Source organism: Triticum urartu, chromosome 4A (genome assembly GCF_056163025.1).
Source record: "Triticum urartu cultivar PI428250 chromosome 4A, HENAU_Tu73, whole genome shotgun sequence".
NCBI lineage: Eukaryota > Viridiplantae > Streptophyta > Magnoliopsida > Poales > Poaceae > Triticum > Triticum urartu.
Window position 1 is genome coordinate 543,942,830 of NC_141876.1, and position 18,037 is coordinate 543,960,866.

Below are 18,037 nucleotides of genomic sequence, written 5' to 3' on the forward strand. Positions count from 1 at the left end.
TCCGGGACGTCGTGCCGTGATCTCGGCGCGGGGGAGGGCTTCCCGCGCGGGCGTCGGCTTCGTGCCGCCGTGCGGCCGCATCAATCAGTTGCTGGATGCGCCGGGTCATGTAGGGGAGTTCTTCGGCCTCCAAGCCGTCCAACTCGTCCACGGCCACCTGGGCGGCACGCAAGTTCTCGAGCGGAGTGGCATAGACCGGGCGGTCGACTCCCAGTGTGTCAGCGATGACGGCGCCGTGTTGCTTGACAACGCCGGCCCGGCTTGGCCCGCCCGGGGCCGGCGTGCCGAAGGCGGCGCGGTCAGCTTCACGCTGGTAGGCCTCGGTGAGGCGTCTCACGGAAGCCAGCCTCCGGCCCTCTGCGAGGAGGGCGAGGCGGCGTGCCTCCAGTGCTTCGTCGTCGGCATCAGCCGGGAGGGGGATGGACAAGTCGTGGGCCGCCGCGTGCGGGGCGTCGTGGGCGCTCTCGTCGCCCGGGCCACCGTGGCTGATGACCATCACCTCGGTGGTGACAGTATCGCGGCCGTCGGTCCGAGGAAGCGGGTCGTTGTAGATCGTGACGTTGGTGGGGAAGGTGTCGAAGGAGGCCGTGTCGGAGTCGACAGGCATTGGGTCGGTGGAGCCAACCGACTCCAGATCCACAGCGGGCTTGCTGGAGACATGGAGCTGGCCGAGGAGGTTGGCGAGGTGGTCGGTGCTCGCATCGGAGGCGAGCTCGTCGGAGATGAGGGTTTCGTCGAGGAGATTGGCGAGGCTGCTCGCCGCGCAGATGCTGGTGACGCCTTGCAGCGCGTCGTGGCAAGCGCCATCGGGCGTGCCGGGCTGGCTACGCTCGCTGGGGAGGAAGAGGGTTCCCGTCCAGAACAGGTCTCCGGACGATGGTGCACCTGGCCCCACGGTGGGCGCCAAATGTCAGGTGGTAGGTGCGACATATGCCAACGGGTGGCTTATCATTGTGGGAGCCAGTAAGACGTCGCCGGTGCCTGGAAACGGGATGAGGCGAAGACATGCACGCCGGCGAATCTTACCCAGCTTCGGGGATCTCCGTGGAGATAACACCCCTACTGCTGCTCTGCGGGGTCTCCGCATGATCACTAGATGGACAAGTAGCTACACAATGCTCCTTGAGCTGTTCGGTGGGAGGAGGAAGAAGGGCACGGCTAGCTTGCTTCTTCTCCTTGTGTGGGGTCTAAAACTAGCTGGGGGTCGAACCCTTTGCATGGGTGCCCCGGGGGTTTATATAGGCCTACCCCCCGGGGGTACAATGGTAATCCGACTGGGCGCGGGGCCCAGCCGTCTGTGACAACGCTCGCCGGCTTCTGCGCCGGCCGTTGGGGCCCGCCGACTGGTGGGTCCCGCCGGCTGCCGGCTCCTCGGTCGACAGGCAGGCCCCACTGTCCGGGTCCTCGTCGGCAGCTGGCTACTGTTGCTCCATCTTGGTGACGTGGGCTTCGTCGTGGTAGGCGTGGCTACAGTACCGCCGCCCGGCGGGCGATTACTGTAGCCTCACCACGTCTTGTCTCCTTAATGGGGCGTCTCCTTCGAGGAAGATGGCAAGCCGACTGCGGGGATCCGGCTCTCTCTTGGGCCGACTGGGGGAGGTGTGGCCGCCTTCGGGTGTCTCTCTGCCCGAAGGGACCCACCGCCCGTGGGCCGCGCTGGTAGTCCGTCGGGGATGGCGTCAGGGTCGACATGGCAACAGTGTTGCGCCGAGCGGGTCATGGTCACCTGTACGGCGCACTGTGCCGATCGTGCTCAGGGATTTGGGGGTGGCAGGCTTTACTGTAGCCACGCCCCGTCACATCGCCGCTAGGTGGATGCGAACTTTGGGGGTACGGTCTCGACTGCTTCAAGGGAGCGGCTTCTTGGAGTCGGCCTTCTCGCGGCCGGCTTCTCGAAGTCGGCCCTCCCGCGGCTTTCTTCGCGAGGGCTAAAGTCGGGCTGCCTTCCGAAAGCCGGCCTGGATGACAGCCAGCAAGGGGAAGGCGGCCCCACGTCTTGGATTCTTGAGAGCCGGACGGGCTCGTAATTTTTTCAGAAGGGCCAGGGGAAACCGGCTAGGCTACCCATGGCTATTTACTCCGACACCTCCCTACCATAGTGCATCGTCCTCCTACTTGGCACCACATCCACCATGACCGCAAGTGCGAACTCTCTGCGGGAGAGCTTGTCTTCGGGGATGAAGCTCGAGGTCGCCGCCCTCGCTCAAGTCGCCTCTCGTGACGCAATAGCGGCGTAGCCAGACACGGACGCGACCGCGCAAGCGGTGGCCACGCTAGCGGCCGACGATGGGAGCATCGTCAGCCATGCGTCCTACTTGCCGCCGTCCAATGTCCGGCACCGCCGAGGTCAGGGACTCCTCCGAGGATGAGTAGGGCATGGGAGGCGGCAGGGCATGGTGTGCCAACTGGCCGGTCCGTATCCCGTGTTCTACTCTTCCTCCCCGAAGACCGCACCTTCACTTCACGGGTCTTGAACCCCGCCCCCGTACATAGAGATCGCAGATGGAGGACGTCGGTCGCCGCCGTAGAATAGGTTTAGGGTCGGGTTTCTTTTATTTTTCTGTCCTATAAAAGTTTGAAATGTAATGAAAATCTGTCGTGTTTGCATTAATCTCGGCCGGTGTATATGAACTTTCACAATAATATACATATTGTGGGAGTACTAGCAAGATTCTTGTGCATTGCACGGAAGATCAAGATCTTGTGGGAGAAAAGGATGAACGAGGGAAAGCCTTATGTGCAAATGTGGAGAGGAGTGCGGGTAAATTGTCATAGTTTCCTTCCTATCCGTTAGATATAGATCGGACGGCCTATATTGCAGGATGACAGGCACACCATCATCACCAACTCTACTTTTTATTGAACCGAGACAAATCTAACATGTGAAGTAAAATAAACACATAGGGTCTATACATACACAAATTATCTTAGGCACTCCAATAGTATGTCCACTACACATTCACGCATTTCACATCTTTCTACATCTACGGGAACCTACGAAAGGGTTAACATAAATTGCCTCTCTCTCTCCTCCCTAATTTTCATGGTGGTGGATCCCTCCCTCCCCAATCTACAATCAACAGCTCACACGTTTCACATTACGTTAATTACGTAACTGGGATTACATAGGTGTAGCATTACTCGTCCTAGAAAACCCAACTAAGCCAACCTCTCAGCATATCGCGAGGGAAAAGACCCGGCCGCGCCGTTTTAGTCAGGATTACTGAATTACTAGTAGTAGTATCGATGGATCGCGCGAAGCAACAAGTTTTTTTTTTGAGGGGGCGAAGCACCTAGTTTAAAAGGAAAAAATGCGGTACACTCACAGCACTCTTGTCGCGGTCGCATTGCACGCCAGACACGTTCGGTCCTGCACACGGCTCATGCAAACGGAACTCGCTTCGGCTTGCCTCTTCACTGACACGTGGGACTGCACTTGGAGAAACCGACCATGTGCCAAACTCCCCCGCCCGCCGTGCGAAAATCCTCCCCTCCACACCCAAAAATTACCCCCAAATCCGATTCAACCGCCCCTTCGACCAACTAACCAATAATATTCCCCAAACCCATCCCCCCTGTCCCCCTCCACTCCATTCGCTCCGCCAAAGCCGCCCTCCCCGCCGCGCCGATACGTCGGCGTCGCGGTTCGGCGATCCTCTTGCTCCCATAGTACGCTCTCGTAGACTGCCGTCCTCTAGCCGCGCCGCCACCTCTAGATACATTCTTGTGGAGGCGCACGGCGGTCAACGCCGCCACCGCTGGCGACATTCGTGTGGAGACGCACGGCGGTCAGCTTCTCCCACGGTACGCGCATTCTAGAGTGAGGCCACGTTCATGTCGGTGTAGTGCTGAATGTTAGCTGATAGACGATGTTAATCTCACTATTTGCCGAAGTAGTTTACTGTCAATATGCTCTGCTTAAGAAGCTTCCTTTCCCTGTTCTGCACTCAATCTGCTTAGCTGAGATGGCATGCCAAGGCCGATTAGTTGCTAAAATATCCTGCCATATATATATTGTGACGTAGATTGCCATGGTCTAGTAGCCAATCTGTTAGGTGAAATAGCTCTACACCGTTTTATGCTCGATCTTTGTTGCTGCGATGGCTGACGGTGTCCTGGACTAGGGGGTACTCACCACATTGTCTCCCGATCTGTTAGATTGGGCCGAGGACCCCCATGGCCTTATACTCATGGGCCAGTTCAGACGCTGCCGCATACATGGAAGATTCCACAAGACTTGGTGATCAAGACAAGGACTCCTCCCCACCGGCGTATTCGGCTAGGACTCTTGTTATCCTAGGCCTCTGGTGCATTATATAAACCGAGGCCAGGCTAGTCGGTAGATCATATACATACAATCATACCATTTGCTAGCTTTTAGGGTTTAGCCTCTCCGATCTCGTGGTAGATCTACTCTTGTACTACCCATATCATCAATATTAATCAAGCAGGACGTAGGGTTTTACCTCCATCAAGAGGGCCCGAACCTGGGTAAAACATCGTGTCCCCTGCCTCCTGTTACCATTCGCCTTAGACGCACAGTTCGGGACCCCCTACCCGAGATCCGCCGGTTTTGACACCGACATTGGTGCTTTCATTGAGAGTTCCGTTGTGTGATCGGCAAAAAGGTCGATGGCTCGCGTGCAGATCAACTGCGACTTTGGCATCTTCGTCACCAGCTCGACTGGTCACCTTGGTTCGACCAAGAACTGCGCCCCGTGTTCAGATCACCATGTTCGGATGAGGGCCTTCATCAAACATCAACTTCAATCTCTATCAAGATCAGGGAGGAATCATCCATGGAGCTCGAGGGCTCAACGTCAACATTGCCCTCGGGCGGCCATGTTGTTTTATGGACAGCGAACTTGTATTCGCCGTCACCGCCTCCTCGAGCATCGGTTTGACGATTGCTTCAGTGGAATAGTGTGGAATTACATCTACAACAGCCATGCAAAATTTTGTCGAGTTTCGATGGAGGAATTTCCAACAATCTACGATATACCAGAGCCCTGTCAAATCTAGATGGGAATCTGGACGAGTTTAGGTCGTGGTCTCCAGAGCCCAGCTCGGAGGTCCTTTGGAAGATCCAACCGTTCATCTACTGCAGAATTCCCATATCTACTACCCCTCCAAATTTCAGCTTGATCCGATGGTTCAAACTCCGGGAACCTTCCGATGAGTGGTCCAATTTTCGGATCCGTTTTCTGCGCGAATACGGATCCGACCCGAATTCATGTTTCTTTATGAACGTGATATTGGACAACCTTTTTAGAGGAATTCTCTTCTAGGGTATTGTGCATTGTTTTTAAACACGTGCCCGTAAATTTTTAAGCCTCCCATGAGGTCATCTTCATCATCATGCTGGTGTCAAACCAGTCCGGCAATATTGCTCCAAGGCTGCCGACCTGCGCTAGACACGTCGTCACTTTGTTGAGCCGAGCTCAACTTCTTCGGATCATCATCTCGGCAAGCCGAACAAGAGTCCAGGATCGCGAAGGATAAATCATCACCAACATCGTCGCCCCACGGATTACACGGAGCGGGCATACCGACATCGCCGCACGGTCGATTCATCAAGCCGGCATCGACCACGTCACGACCTGCATCGGCAGGGCCGCACTATTGCTTCTTCAAGCTGGTGTCCATCACGCCGACCGACTTTGACTCATCAGCTGACATCGAGGCTTCGACATCTCGGATGGACCGGGGGCTTCGCCATCTCTTCATCAACCTACTCCGGACACTTCGGCGTCACTAGCCGACCAGCTCCGTCACGTTAGCTGGACCGAGGGCTTTGCCTCGGCGAGCCAACCTTTGCCAGCATTGCCATGCCATTGTTTTATCACCCATCAGGAAATGGGTGTGCGGATCGAATCCCAATTTTGGGAATCACCTTCCTTCGGATTGCTACAACAAATAAACCAGGTGCTATTAATCCCAGTATTTTTTGCTTGTTTGGGTTCATTTTCCCAAGGAATTATTACTCTGGCTTGTCCATCATATGTACACAGGTCTATCAAATGGTGGCCGCATTAACGACGGTCGCATGGTGGTTCGGTCAGTCTCCGTACATAGTCCGGCGAATGCCGCATCCGGAACTCGGACCGACCTGTGAATTCAGGCTTTGCCACGCCTTTACCGCATCACGCCGACGCCCTGCATCGACATTGACTTCGGCGCCAGGCCATATTTCTTTTATTACTCACTTTGCATAAATTATTTATTATGCAACGATTTTTTTTAATTATTATTATTACTATTATCTCCGATTTGCACCATTTTTCTGCACAGGAAAATGATCCGGGGACTTCGGCATCATTATGCCGGTCTGCATTGACCGTGCTATGTCACCACTTCGGCGTGTAGAGCTCTCCGCTCCGCCACCTCGGAACTGGCTTGGGGGATGGAACCTCGTCCCGCATCAAGCTCGGATCGCGTCATCAATGCTGAACACATTAACCAGCTAAGTCGCTTTCATGTTCAAAGTTTTAATTTTTAACTTGTGTTCGGTTCGACCAAGCATTATACTTTTTTGGAAAAAAGTTGCTTGTAAAAAATTTCCTTGTCCAAACTTTGTTTGTGACACACATATTCAAATACCCCGTTTATTTGGGGGCTTCCTTTATGAAGCTTTTCCTCTTGCATATGATTATACTTGTACGGCTTCGTTCCTTGTTCGTGTATTACGCCACAATATGCACCATATTGACTTAAGCGATTTGCAAGCTGGGTTGCCTGGCTCCTGTGCTTACCCCTACGTTCCCGATTGTTCGGCTAGGGAGTAAAGGGAGCACCTCTGCGATTGTCACGACCGGGTCCTCCAAGCTCTGACCTCAGACTGGGTGAAGCCGAAAGCTAGCGCTCTTATTGTTTTCAATCATGGCCGGCACACAACGGAACTCATGAGTACAAAAAATCTGTTGCACAAGTCTCATAGTAATAATGAGCACCGAAGAAAGGTATTGGTGGGGGTACTATTTCCTTCGAAGATGCTTCTTACACTTCATCTGTAATATAGCATAAGTTCCCTGAGCGCGCTTTGTCTGTTACAGCCTTATGGCCCGGTTGCCTGGTTATCGGAAACACTGTCGATATTCTCGACAGGTGGAGTACATAACACTTTTCAGTCCTTGACCGAAAAGGGAGAAGCCGACGGTCGGTTAAGACGCGTTTAAAGTTCGGTTGAACAAAGATATGATATAAGTACTTCGGTACATGCAATCATTATACATAAAATCTTTTACCCAAGTCACTTGGGGGCTCTTAAAATTTATATGAGCTATTTTATAGTAAATGTGTTTTCTTCTTGGTCGTTGTAAAGCCTTTTTCTATCACTCCTTTTTCGACGTGAGTGTGTGGTCAATAGCCAGATAACCCATTTTCTCTCTAGTGACCGCTCGAGTTTAGTTCGCTAAACTGGTCTAACGAGAAGCACTCCGCCTTCGGGATAGGAGGCTGCAGCCGTAGGCTGACCCGCTTGAAGTCTTGAGATCGGATGTGTAATGTTAAAGCATGACAAAAGCACTCTTTTTTTCGAAGACCAATTTTCGGATTGGCACCGAACACTTGATCTTGTTCGGACGTCAAGTTTTTACTGACGTTTTTTGGTTTTACAAGCTTATGGCACTTTTAAACTATTTGTGTGTTTTCAGCACAAGTCTCGCAGTGCAATGTCGGACACCTTTATAGATTTGGCAAAAATATTCTCAGATATTGCTATATAAGCATCGGTTTCGAATTGTGTCTTCGGTCAATAATTGGGTTGCCCGGCTCCTGCACTTGCTTCCTACATTCTGCTTTGTTCGGCTAGGCTTGCAAAGGGAGAACCACTGCGATTGTGCTTCCAGCTCACACGGTTAATCACCTCAGTGGAGAAAGCCGAAAACTGACTGTCACAATAAGCGTAAACTGGTCAGCGATCCGATGACTGTGTTAAATGACGGGCCACTCATAACAATGGCCGAAGTGTTTATGGCTTGACGTTGACTGTCACCGAACACTACCGGGGGCTATTAACTGGCCTCCCAAACTAAATCCTCGATATTTTGCTTTTACATTAGAGCTGAGGTTTCATGATCATGCTTAGCATGACAACCCAAAGAAAGGAACCGATAGCGGGACTATTTTCTTTGGAAGACATTTCTTATGTTAAACAGTAATATAACATATCTCTCTACGTACCTTTGTTTATAAAACCATATGGCCAGATTGCCTTGTTTGTCGTAAATCTTTGCCCTCATAAAGGCTTTATAAAGTAGGATAAACACTCCTCGGCTACTGGCTGAGGAGGTGGAAGCCGATGGTCGGTCAACAAAGTTTTGTACAATGCGGATCCGAGCATTAATGACATAAAGTACTTGGATACATAGAGTCATTACACATAATTTGTGATTTTACTATGGATATTGGTCCTTAATTCGGCCACCCGTGCCCGCATTAAGGCTCGGGGGCTACTGGGCTTTGGGCTTATTATTTAAAACATTAAAGGGGCACATCGATCCCCTGATCTGGTGTTGCCACCCGACCAGTGTCTCGGGGGCTACTGCATTGCATGTTCAATGCAGAAAATTTTAAGTGCAATACAGTTGCCAAGGAGATTTTGATCCTCAGGTTGGTCGGCCGCACCCAACCTGAGTCTCGAGGACTGAGCACGCCGCTTTTTGTGTCCCGAAGTATTCTGCCGAGCTAGGACTTGATCCTTAGGCCGATTTTGCAAATCAACCTGAGTCTCAGCGGCTACTGGGATCAGCGGTCTTACATCATCCTTCAGGTGCATCTCGGGTTTTAGACCGATACACACCTTGAGGGCTACTGGCTATATATCTCGGCAGAGAATAAAGTGCACCAGTTAAAAATATTCACAATAAATCAGCCCGCGGTCGGGGTGGTGCACCACCTTGGAAGCAGTCCGGCATAAAGCTCGGGCGCTAGCGGCTAGCTCGATAGAGGGCATTTCCGGCATTAAGCTCGGCTAAACTCCTTTAACTTTTTTGAACCAAGGTGATATGACACCTCGGATATAGTCCGGCATTGGAGCTCGGATACATTCCGACGTTAGAGCTTGAAAGCAGTCCGGCATTGGTGCTCGGCTGCAAAAAATACCTCGAATGCAATCCGGTGTTAGAACTCGGACGCAAGAGGACACTGCCTCCCGGGAACAACTTCAAACCCGAGGTGTGGCATAAAAATAACAAGGCATTGATAAAGTCCGGAAACTTAAAGGGGCTCCTCGGATACCCGACGTGTAAACTCGTTGAATGCATTTCAGCAATCCTCAAGATCGAAGATGAGAAGATTTGTTGAACCAATTTTCAAGACCGACAACCGAAGATGAAGAACAGTTCGGAAGAATCAAGGAGCGTCCCTAACTTGAAGACCATCAGGGGGCTACTGACGGTGTCCTGGACTAGGGGCTACTCACCACGTCGTCTCCCGATCTGTTAGATTGGGCCGAGGACCCCCATGGCCGTATACTCATGGGCCAGTTCGGACAGCTGCCGCATACATGGAAGATTCCACAAGACTTGGTGATCAAGACAAGGACTCCTCCCCACCGGCGTATTCGGCTAGGACTCTTGTTATCCTAGGCCTCTGGTGCATTATATAAACCGAGGCTAGGCTAGTCGATAGATCATATACATACAATCATACCATAGGCTAGCTTTTAGGGTTTAGCCTCTCTGATCTCGTGGTAGATCTACTCTTGTACTACCCATATCATCAATATTAATCAAGCAGGACGTAGGGTTTTACCTCCATCAAGAGGGCCCGAACCTGGGTAAAACATCGTGTCCCCTGCCTCCTGTTACCATCCACCTTAGACGCACAGTTCGGGACCCCCTACCCGAGATCCGCCGGTTTTGACACCGACAATGGCCTTCGATAGTTCGATGGCTGTGTGCTCGGCCTCATTGACTGCTGAAACAGCCTGCCATAATTTGGCACTCAAATCTGTTTGCTGAATTAGCTTTACATATATTTCGTTACTTAGATCTGCTCGTCCAAATATCTTGCCATGGCTTTAGACATTGACCTAGGTATTTTTTTCTGGACTTCATAAAAAAGCATATATGTTTTTCCTGTAATATCTAGTAGAAGAACTAATTTGTATGTCTAACAGATGGATAGGACCTGGATAACTTCTGCTCGAAGATTCTCCGCTGCATATGTCGAGGGGGTTGAAAACTTTGTGAACTTTATCAGAGCTGAGTATGGTGGTCCGAAATCAGATCTGCTCTGCCCATGTAGTAGTTGTATGAATTTAGTTACAAGACCCCAGTCAACTATGCAAAATCATCTACACTTGTATGGGATGTCGGTCACATATACTAGGTGGGTTCATCATGGTGAAGCTGTGAACGTCAATGTTATTGACTACGTGGAAGCAGCAGATCACCATCTTGATCTGCCTGATGCTCGGGTGGAAGAGGAGGAGGAGGTGGTGGTGGCGGAGCCAGTGAGTTTGACCAACATTGAAACAATGCTACGAAATGCTCGTGCAATCCGTGAACTTTCACCTACAGAAGAAAAACGGTGGGCCCACATGTTGGAACAATGCAACGTTGCTGTCACCCCAGGAAATAAGCTGTCGATATTCTCAGCTATGGTCACCTTTCTTTAGGTGAAGACATCTGAGCGGATGACCAACAAATAATTCGATGCGATGTTGGCTACTTTCCGCAAATCTTTCCCACATGCGTCTGAGCTGCCACACACCTACAGTAAAATGAAGACTTTCCTTCGTGCGGTTGGAATTGGATATGATATGATCCATGTTTGTAAGAATAATTGTGTTCTGTTCCGGAAGGATTATGCCAACTTAAGTGAATGCCCGAAATGCAAATCATCAAGATGGAAAGATGGCGATGTTGTGAAGAGGATTCCTCATAATGTTTTGAGACATTTTCCAATTACACCAAGATTGCAGAGGTTGTTTCATGATGCTGAAACAAGAGAGAGGATGTACTGTGGCATTCTAGGAACCAGGAGTACAGAGATCAGAATGTAATGAGCCATCCATCTCATGGTAGTGAGTGGAAAAGCTTCAATGATAAACACAAAGAGTTTGCTGCTGAACCGAGAAAAATTAGACTTGGCTTAGTTTCAGATGGATTTAACCCATTTGGCCACCAGAGCGCCACATATAGCATGTGGCCAGTGCTTGTTATCCCTTACAACATGCCTCCAAATGTCTGCACCAAAGAATCAAACTACATGATGGCCTTGCTCATCCCAGGTCCAAAAAGTCCTGGAAAGGATTTTTATTTGTTCATGGAGCCTCTTGTGGAGGAACTTCAACAGCTATGGAAGGGTGTTCTCACTCGAGACCTATATAGCAGCCCACCAGCTGATTTCTTTCTACATGCTATTATAATTTGGTGCATCCATGATTATCCAGCTTTGGGCACTATGTCAGGGCGAACGACACATGGTTACAATGTATGTGTTCGCTGTGACAAGAATCCGCTGTCATACGCAATACTTAGCAAGATTTGTTACATTGGACACCGTCGTTTCCTTGCCAAGGACAAGCCGCATCCTAGAAAATACCGAAGACATGTGTTCAATGCAAAGCATGAAAACCGTGATGCGCCAAAGAGGCTCACCGCCGATGAGTTGCAAGTAGAATTAGAGAAGGTCAGGCATATTACACCAGGAAACCATCCTGGTAATGGTAGCGGGGAAAGGAAGCATGGCAGGGTAGAAGAGATATTATTGTTTACCTGCAGGTCCACTTTGTGGGACTTGGAGTATTGAAAAGATTTGGATCTGCGGCATAATCTTGATGTGATGCACATCAAGAAAAATATATGTGATAGCATTATCGGCACACTTCTTAATATTGAAGGCAAGACAAAAGATACCTTAAAATCTAGGATTGATTTGATACACCTGGGTATCAGAAAGGATTTGCAGGTGCAAGATGAAGGTAAACCACGGGATATGGCACCAGCTGTGTACGTCTTGGACAAGGTAAAAAGAAAAGAATTCTGCGAGGTCCTGTCACGTGTGAGATTCCCACATGGATTTGCTTCCAACCCTGAAAGGAGAGTCAGTGCAGATGGAAACAAGGTACAAGGGTTGAAAACTCATGACTGCCACGTCCTACTTCAAAGGGTTTTACCTGTTACCCTTGGAGGATTGGGCCGCCCTGACTTATACAGAGCAGTTGCAGAGTTGGGACAATTCTTCAAGGAACTCTGCAGTAGGAATATCAGGATAGATGCTTTGGAGCGTCTTAGAGACAAGATACCAACTATCATATGCGACCTTGAGAAGATATATCCTCCAGCCTTCTTTGATGTGATGGTGCATTTGGTTGTTCATCTACCTGATGAGGCACTACTTAGAGGTCCAGTACAGTATGGCTGGATGTACCCTATTGAAAGGCGGCTAGGCACTTTCAAGGGCTATGTTAGGAACGGAGCTAGACCCGAGGGTTCCATTGCAGAGGCCTACATTGCTACAGAAGCGTTGACATTCTGCTCAAAATACATTGAAACAGCTGATCAGCTTAGCAAAGAGGTGGGTGAAGACAATCCCGGGCTCAATGTTTTCAATTATTTTGTTCGAGTTACAGGGAAGAGTCGACAAGAGGACAAACCTAAAGATTTGGACAAAATGGTTTGGTATGTGTTGAATAACTGTCCTGAGATACTACCTTATATCAAGTAAGTGCAGTACTGCAGCTTATACATCGTAATCTACTAAACTTGCAGCACATTCTTATATATTTAGATGTTTGATGCGATCACTATGTTGTGCAGCATCTACAAAGAGAAGTTATTGCCGCAAAGTCCAAGAAACATGTCAGGACCCCGATTCCAAGTCACATTGATCTAGCCAGTAACACCTCATATCACTTTGCGGCCTCATGCACGGTATTCCCACGGGTGTCGCCTTACCATGGCCCGGGACCGTTTGCGCCTTTTGGCTCACGTATATGATAGTGTTGCTAGCATCCATATGACAGGGAACCCGGGCCGACATGGCTAGTCGTGAACCCAAAGCGGCACCAACCTATGGGAACAGGCATACATGAATCACATCGAGCATGTCGGTCAGCAGCGTGTGAATCCGGGCTGTAGCACTGGGCTAACAGGACTCCGGATGTCACCGCGTGACATTTCCCCGAAGGGACAGACACAGGAACGAAGTGAAACACATGCCGGCCAGTCAAGTGTCCTGAGCAGTAGTGCTGGGCTAACAGGGCTCCAGTGAACCGGGCTATAGCGGACTACTATGGCTCATGGAAGCACTAGAGTACATTTCCCCATAAGAGAGGCTGCCAAGGATAAACAACTAGATTGTCGGATCCCACACATACCAAGCATTTCAATCATACACACAATATGCTCGATATGTGTAAATACAACATGGCATCACAACATAACTCTACAACTCAAGTATTTATTCATTAGGCTCCGAGGAGCGAGATATTACAAACATGGGTCTCATGACCCAACAATCATAGCATACAATGCAAAGCACATGCGGAAGCTTAACATGTCTGAGTACAGACATCTATAAATGGAAAAAGGCTAAGAAGCCTGACTATCTACCAGATCCTGCCGAGGGCACAAGATCGTAGCTGAGGTATCAAGCTAACGTCGAAGTCCACGCGGAAAACTACTAGCAAGACTGAAGTCTCTCTCTGCAAAACATAAATTAAGCAAACTTGAGTACAAAGGTACTCAGCAAGACTTACATCGGAACTAGCTACATATGCATCAACAAGGGGGGTGGAGTTTAACTGCAGCAAGCCAGCTTTGACTCAGTGGCTAACCTGAACTACGACTGCAAGCAACTCTTTTGAGGTGGCGCACACGAGTCCACATATTCACCACTCAATACACCACTATGGATCCGCTCCCGTCTCCCTACGAGAAGGCCATCCATAGCACTCACGCTTATCTTGCGAGTTTTAGGGTATCCACTTTCACTTGTCTATGAACTATGCAAGGGGTCCAAGTTTCCATATCCGAGGAATCCGGCTATTCGAATAGATAATGATAACCCTGCAGGGGTGTACTTGTTCACACATGCTCCCACCACTTACCACCATATACATGTCATGTATCTCGGCAACCTTCAAGCGGAAGCCTGGCGAGGGTGTCGGCCACGGCCTACCTAAACACTTAAGTCTCTAGTCCAGGTTTATCGCCTATCCAGGTTCCATCCGCAGGGAGTCCGGCTGAGGTTTCCACATACGGCCCCGAACGATGTGAACAGGGTTCCCAAGACACCAAACGGGTGCCCGGTACACCGTGCCACGGTGTATCTACCGCAACATAGCCCACCCCTAGGGTCAGTGCTACGCACGGCCGCCAACACATAACCTACAAACACCAGAAACTAGTTGCAACTCCTGGACAGAGTACTAGGGTGATTAAGAAGCCGAGAGGGTCAATTAAGGATCCCAATGAGTGGTAGTAGCTGGTCATGGATCACAGACACAGAACTCAATTCCTGAGGACGGTTTCAATGAGACAACCCACCATGTACTCCTACATGGCCTCTCACCGCTACCTTTACCAAAACGTGTTCACACACTTAGCTCACACACGGTAGGACATGTTCATCACTACTCCAATTCACCCCCCGATGAATCAGACCTGACTCAACTCTAAGCAGTAGTAGGCATGACAAACAAGCATGAATGAGTAGGCACATCAGGGCTCAAACAACTCCTACTCATGCTAGTGGGTTTCATCTATTTACTATGGCAATGACAGGTCATGCAAAGGATAAGGGGTTCAACTACTGCAACAAGTAACAGATGATCGTTGTTGTCCTAATGCAGTAAAAGAGAACAGGAGCGAGAGAGTGGGCTTGTATCAGAATGAACAAGGGGGTTGTGCTTGCCTGGCACTTCTGAACATAGTAATAGCTCTTCATCAGTGTCATCGAACACATCGTCGGAACATCGTCTACTGAAGGGGGACAAACACCGGCAAAAGAGAAGAACACAATCAATGCATATGAAACAATATGATGCATGATCATGACATGGCAATATGCTGTGATTTGAGCTAATGCATCTAGTTATGATTTAAATGAAGTTGGTTTGAATACAAGATTCAAATTCCAACTCCATATATGTTTATTTAAATGCCCTGTATTTGTTTTGTCCAAAACAGAGGACAAACATTGTTCAAACATGCATGAAAATAGTACAGATGGATTCCTTGAATTTTTCTGATAATTTTACATATATAATTTATTTTATTTGGAGTTACGGTTGAATTTCTATGATTTTTAGAAGTTTAGGCAATTTTCTGGAATTTTCTGAATAAACTTAAATCCAGAAAGTGATTTACTGCGTCAGCATGACCTCATAGTGACGTCAGCAGGTCAACGGCTTGGTCCAGGTCAAACCTGACGTGTGGGGCCCGTTGGTCAGTCACACAGTTAGTTAATTAACTAACTCAGATTAGTTTAAGTGCTAAGCTAGGTTAGTTAGCAGGCTGGGGCCCACCTGTCAGTGAGTGAGGGGGTTAATTAGTGGGGTCATCAGCAGCTAATGATGTGCCACGTCACCAGCCACCGGAGTTGAACTCCGACGACCTGACAGTGCGGCGGTGGCTCGCCGGAATCGAGCTATGGGCGTCGGTTGGACGTGCCGAGGGCACCGGGCGATAGCCCTTGCTCCCGCGCATCTAGCGGAGGTAGCAGCAGGTCACGGGGTCACCGGAATCGACGTCGGCGACGAGCCGAGCGGCGGCCGGAGCTACGGCATAATCGGGTTGGAGCTAGGGGGCACGTGGGGAGAAGCTGGTGCTGGCTACGGGCTCCTGGAGACGCGTTGAGCGCGATGGTGTGCTCGGCTTCGAGCTACAACGGCTCCAGTCATGGTGGCGATGAGGCACGGCGGCGGCGAGCTTCGGCCGTGGTGGACAGTGGGGCTAGAAGAGGAAATCGACAGAGGAGAGAGGGGGTTTGGGAGCAGGAGCTCACAGTGAGTCGAACGGAAGGGTCAGCGAGCTCGGGGTGGCACCGGAGGCAGCTAATCGACGGCGACGGGCTCGGGTGCCCGAGGTTGAAGATGACCGCGATGACGATGAAGCAGGGCCTCCTGGCATCTAGTAGCTCGATTGGGAGGACGGGGAGGTTCTTGCGGTTCTTCTGGACTCGGCGGAAGGGTGAGGGGTGCCCGGTGGCCGCGGTGGTGCTCGTCAGCGCGACGACGGCGTTCTCAGGCGGCTGCGGGGAGAGAACCAGAGAGGGAGAGAGAACCAGGGAGTGAGGGGAAAGATTGAGGGGGTCGAGGGGGTGTCGTGGCGCTCGGGGTAGTCTCCAGCAGCGGCGAGCAAGCAGGAGGTGGCTCGCGCGTGGACGCGCGCGGCGAGCACGCGCCTTCGTCCTCCTGGCAGGGGAGAAGACGACGGGGAGGAGGCCAGTGGGCTGGACAGCGAGCTGGGCCGGCCAGGCAAGTGGCCCAGGTAGGTCCTTCTCTCTCTCTCTCTTTCTTTTATTTCTATTTTTCTTTTGTTCTGTAAGTTTGTGGCATTACTAAAAATATCTAGGCACTTTCAAAAATCACCAAACTGTGCATGCCCAATGTTTAGAAAATATCAAACATGGAACATTTTGGTTTGGGATTATTTGGGCATTTTAAATATTTTATAGTATTTAAGTGCCCAAATTCAAATAGCATATGATTTAATTCAGTGACCCAATGCTGTCCTAGAAAAATGTGAACCATTTTTGTCAAGGGTTTTAGACCAAGACAAAGATGATGAGCATTTTTGAAGGGCATTTCAGGATCATTGAAAAAATATTTTAGTAACCCTAGTTGGATTAAACATGATGAAATGGGGATGGCAGAAATGATGCATGGAGGATCATTGAAAAAATATTTCTGCCATCCCCATTTCAACTTTCTGAGGAAAAGTAAACATGATGCATGGAGGTTATGCAAGGATAGGCAAGACTAAGCTAGGGCTGTGACAAAACATTGACAAACTGGTTATGGCAGGATTTGTGAAATGGTTCAAGAACCATGTAAGCTTTTGAAGTGCACTGTCAGTTTTTTAATATATTGAGTACATAAGATGATCAGCTTGTCTATTTTCTAACCATAGGCTAAGAAGATGCGGGAGGATGGGCAGGCAGTTGATGATGCCCTTTACTCACTAGCAATGGGTCCTGATACTCGGGTAAGACATTATGAATCTTGCGTTGTTGGAGATGTGCGCTACAACACCCTTGCACGAGACGAAGGCAGGAAGACACAAAACAGTGCCATCATGAGCACGGATACGTATGACAAAGAGACAACTGAAATGTATGCTAACATAACAGACATTGTTTAGTTGCAGTATATCTCCAGTTTCGAGGATCATCGGTGTGTGGTTCTGTTGTGATGTGGTTGGTATAACCCGTTTTCCAGGATCACAAAACCCAGAGCTGATGATTATTTCAAATCCATCAATGTCAAGGCGGCGTACCAGACCAACGAGCCTTTTATTTTGGCAAATCAAGCAACACAGATATTTTTCTTGGAAGACACATTTGCACGTAGCGATGACTGGAGAGTATTGCAAAGGTTTGAGCAGAGGAATTCGTTTAATGAAGTTGCACAACAAGATGATGCTTACACTGCTCTGATGTACAAGATAACACAGATGTTCCTAATATCTTTGAGAACCATCACATCAATGACGCCGGCGAAAAGATTGCCTGTCGTGCTGTGGACATACAAGAGTTGATCAAGAAGAAGCCAACGTTCGAGGACGAAGAAGAAGATGACACCATGGGGAATTATGATTCAGACTGATACACATGGCGAAGATGTTGACGCTGCTGCTGTGGATGATGATTACATCGCTTTTATCGTATTTGCATGTCAGAAGACGTTTTTTTATCTACTATGTGAAATTGTGTTTGCTATGACAACTGAAACCTGATGAACATGTTGTTTAGTATTTTGCTGTGAGAACATCACTTGTTATGTATGCTGATTTGTGTTTGGTGATTGTATGACAACTAAAACATGATGACATTGTTGTTTAGTTGTACTCATATTTGGCTGTGA